General features: G+C 41.1%; 1 pseudogene; it reads left to right on the top strand.

The window, feature by feature from the left end:
• The first annotated feature begins 2,110 nt into the window (after positions 1-2,110).
• LOC100608426 (malate dehydrogenase, cytoplasmic-like) lies at positions 2,111-3,152 on the top strand (annotated as a pseudogene).
• Positions 3,153-4,666: the final 1,514 nt, after the last annotated feature.

A 4,666-nucleotide genomic window follows, 5' to 3' on the forward strand; every position in this document is an offset into this window, starting at 1 on the left:
TTAGCTCATCAGCTATTGTTAGTGTTGCTGTGTTTTATGTGTGGCCCAAGACAATTCTTCTTCCAATGTGGACCAGGGAAGCAAAAAGGCTGGACATGCCTGCTGTATTTTTATATATTTATATATATATATATAAATTATATGAATTATATATATATAATATCTATCTATCTATTATATATATATAGTGGGTGCTTAATGCCTGAATCCCTTCTCTGGAGACTGAAGGAAGAAGTAGGATAACCTGGAGAGAATTCTAGGAGTAGCAGATATGGGTTCTTCCACTGGCCCAGAACTTGTCATATGATCTTAGGCAAATGCCTTAAAATCTCTGGGCCTACTTTCTCAGTCTGCACAGTGAAAAATTACATCTGGGTCTCTTAAGAACTGACTCATCTCTAAAACTCTAGGAATATCTCATTGTACTATAGCCCAGAAAAATTGTTTAGCATTCATTTTCAAATCCTATATCTAGAAACATGCTTGAGGCCCCTTTATGTGTTGAGTCAATATTTGCCTAGGAGAAGTTCCACAGTAATATTTTAGAGGGATAGTGACTTAACGCGGAAATGTAGAACTCTTAAGTGTTTCATCACATTACTGTTGTCTTTCACAAGACTGTTTCTTCTTCTTACTTTTACTCTTGAACATTAAAATGTTGTTAAAGATTGTGTCAGCCACGAGGCCACAAGTATGAAGCAGAGTTGAGTTTGCCTGCATGAGAATGGCTTAATGTCACCCCTCTAAAGTGGGTTGTTTTAATCTCTCCACAATTTACAAATAAATTTTGTATTTTACCTAAGCTAGTAGAAAGTAACCATTTTTAATCAGTAACGGGAGTAAAAGTGTACGTGTGTATGTTTACACACATATGCAAATATATATGTATATATAAAGGCCATGCTAATTATCATCACAAGTTAAAGTACCATATTCCACCTCAATAATGCTTTAAAAATATAAGGCAAAACGTAATATTTATTTAAAAAAAGCTTTAATGGGAAACAGTTCTAAAACCACAAGATATATTCAAGACTACATACTTTTCTTAAATCTCTCCTACCTATCTCATTTCAGACTTCAGTAAACCAGCTCCTTTTTTTTTTTTTTTTTTTTTTTGTTTTGAGACAGAGTTTTGCTCTTGTTGCCCAGTCTGGATGGAGTGCAATGGCACGATCTCGGCTCACTGCAACGTCCACCTCCCGGGTTCAGGCAATTCTCCTGCCTCAGACTCCTGAGTAGCTGGGATTACAGGCATGCACCACCAAGCGCGGAAAATTTTGTATTTTTTTTTTTAGTAGACATGGGGTTTCTCCATGTTGGCCAGATTGGTCTCAAACTCCCGACCTCAGGTGATCCACCTGCCTTGGCCTCCCAAAGTACTGGGATTACAGGTGTGAGCCACCAAGCCCAGCCGTAAGCCAGCTTTTCTTTTACTGGTCTTATAGCTTGAAAAATGATTTTGGCTTAAGTTTTCTGGGAGCTTCTGTCCTGAGAAGTTTCCCTACAGTCTCAATATCATGATGACAGTCTCGCATTGAAGAAGACTGCTCTAAGCAAGTCTCGATTCAGAGAACTAGGGATTCTCCTTCCCCAATTCCACACAACACCAGATGTTTTTCAGGGGTGTGTGTGCGTGTGTGCGTGTGTGCGTGCGTGCATGCATGTTTTCCCTCTCTTGTTTTAGCTTAACCAAACAAAAGCAGCAATGCCAACTATTTACTTTCCATTCCAACATATCTAAGTATGGTACAATAAAAATATTTTAACCTGTTTTCTCACAGTAGCTCTAATACCAATCTTCAAGTTATATTCAGCATCTGCCACAAGTCACATTTGTTTTTGATATAGCTTGAATTTACTCATGTGTCTATGAAATGGAATCATTTTTAGCATTTATAGTGTATCATTTACCTGCTGTACAAATATTTTTGCAGCTTTTTGTATGTGCCAGCTACTTTTCTGAGCACTGGGTATTCAAAAAGCAAAACCAAAACCAAATATAAATGTATTGTGCTAAAGGTTGTCACAAGTCAGTTGTGCAGTAGAGGTAACCTGACTCCCTGAGGCTCACTTGGCAAGTGCTAAAATTGTCACACAGTTCCCCGTTATGTCTGAACCAATCCCAGTCCTTGTGACTAGGGCAGCTGGTCAAATCATATATTCACTGCTCTACAGTATTAGAAATGCATCTGTCTTTGGTGAAGACTAGCCTATCATTCTTGTGCCATTGGATATCACCCCCATGCTTGTTGTCCTGAACAGTGTCCTAATGGAACAGCAAGACTGTGCCCTTCCCCTCCTGACAGATGTCATCCAAACAAACAAAGAAGTTGCCTTCAAAGACCTGGATGTGGCCATTCTCTTGGGCTCCGCGCCAAGAGAGGAAAGATTTACTGAAAATGTAAAAATCATCAAATGGCAGGGTGCAGCCTTGGAGAAATATGACAAGAAGTTCGTTAAGGTTATTGTTATGGGAAACCCAGCCAATATCAACTGCCTGACTGCCTCCAAGTTGGCTCCATCCATCTTCAATGAGAACTTCAGTTGCTTGACTTGTTTGGATCACAACCAAACTCAAGTTCAAATTACTCTTAAACTTGGTGTGACTGCTGACAATGTAAAGAATATTACATATCTGGGGAAACCATTCCTTCACTCAGTATCCAGATGTCAACCAAGCCAAGGTGAAATTGCAAGCAAAGGAAGTTGTTTATGAAGCTCTGAAACATGACAGCTGGCCCCAGGGAGAATTCATGGCTGTGCAGCAACATGGTGCTGCTGTCATCAAGGCTCAAAAACCATCCAGGGCAATGTCCACTACAAGAGCCATCTCCAACCACCTCAGAGACATCTGGCTTGGAACCCCATAGGGAGAGTCTGTGTCCAGTGGGGTTATCTCTAATAGTGACTCCTATGGTATTCCCAGTCATCGTTCTACTCATTCTCTGTCGTATTCAAGAATAAGACCTGGAAATTTGTTGACGCTCTCTCCATTAGTGATTCCTCATGTAAGAAGATGGATCTTACTGCAAAGGAACTGGCAGGGAAGAAAAAGAAACTGCTTTAGAATTGCTTTCCTCTGTCTGACTATAAATCATTTTGATGTTGCTAAATGCCCTAAAGCTGAAGAATCTAAATGTCGTCTTTGACACTAGTACTAAATAATAATACTGCTATGTGTAAATTACTCGTGAAAAACAACATGTTTTGAAGATTATGTGCTTCTCAGTACAGACTTGTGAGTGACAGTTTATTATCATGCCGTTAATCCTGCATTCTAAATAAAAATATATATTCGAATAAAAAACAATAAAGGCAGTCACAGGTTCCACTCTCTCTGATAGACACTCGTTCCATCTAGATTTTGCTTCTTCTCATTCCCTTCAGAAATAGATCCTAAAATGTATAGAATCCAAGCAATGTGTGAGGTTCCATCCACATCTTCTTACCAGGCCAAGCTACTTTAAAAATATGCACAGTGTTTGTGTGTGCATAAGTAAGATCAAAATTTATCACCATGATTCCAATGTGCAAAAAAATGAAAGATTTTCTTTCATTGACCTTATCTTGCTCTTGTTTTCTAAAATGCTTTATTTTTGTCAACTGAAAAGTAACAAATTTTTTTAACACGCTGTGCAGAGTTAACATGGCAGTCCTGAGATTGCTATCTTTAGAAAGGCCTGCTTGTGAGGTTGGCCCTTGGCTGGTGTCCAGGAATTTGGACTTGGGGAGGGTTCCCACCATTCCCAGAACTGATAAGAAGGACTCACTGTGCCTAAACTGTACAAACAACATGGTTTCTGCCAAACAACCTCTTTCCTTCTGGGCGTCTGGAATTTGGGTATGTGCCGGGCAGCGGTGCCTAGTGACCAGCCCCAAATAAAAACCATAAGTCCTAATCCTCTAATGAGCTTCCCTAGTAAAAAACACTTCAGACCTGAGGTCACAACTTATTGCTGGAGGAATTAAGTGTGTCCTGTGTGATTCTGGTGGGAAAGCCTCCTTAGAAGCTTGTGTCTGACTTCCCTGGACTTCGCCCCATGCGTCTTTTCCCTTTGCTGTTTGTGCCTGGCATCCTCCTGCTGTAATAAATCTTAGTCATGGGTATGACTCTATGTTGAGTCCTGTGAGTCCCCCTGGTAAATCCCTGAACCTGGAGGTGGTCTTGGGAGCCCTGGACACATATTAATTATTGAGGTGTCCTATGCACCGAGCACTTTTCTAGGAGCTGAGGATATAGCAGTGAGCAAAACAAAAGTCCCTGCCCCATGGATTTTACATGCCTGGGGGGTGAGAGGGTGGAGGAGGAGAGGAAGGAGACAGCCCATATGAAATAGACAAGTAAATTGTGTAACGTGCCTGACGATGAGAAGTGCTGTGGAGGAAAATAAAGCCGGAAAGGAGGTAGGCAATGCTGGATTTGAGGCCTGCCACTTTAAATAGGGGAGTCATAGAAGGCTTTGAGTTAAGATCAGTAGGAGAAGGGGTAGGAATATCTGGGAACAAGGCTTTCTAAGCAAAGGGAACAGCTGGTGCTACAGGCCCTGAGCTGCAAGCATGTTCAGTTCAGGGAAAGCAAGGAGGCCAGTGTGGCTGCAGGGCAGGGAGCCACAGGCCAGAGGGATAGAATATGAGACCCAAGAGTACAGAGGGCTGGATCAGG

The sequence above is a fragment of the Pan troglodytes genome, chromosome 5 (genome assembly GCF_028858775.2).
Source record: "Pan troglodytes isolate AG18354 chromosome 5, NHGRI_mPanTro3-v2.0_pri, whole genome shotgun sequence".
In the NCBI taxonomy this organism is placed as follows: domain Eukaryota; kingdom Metazoa; phylum Chordata; class Mammalia; order Primates; family Hominidae; genus Pan; species Pan troglodytes.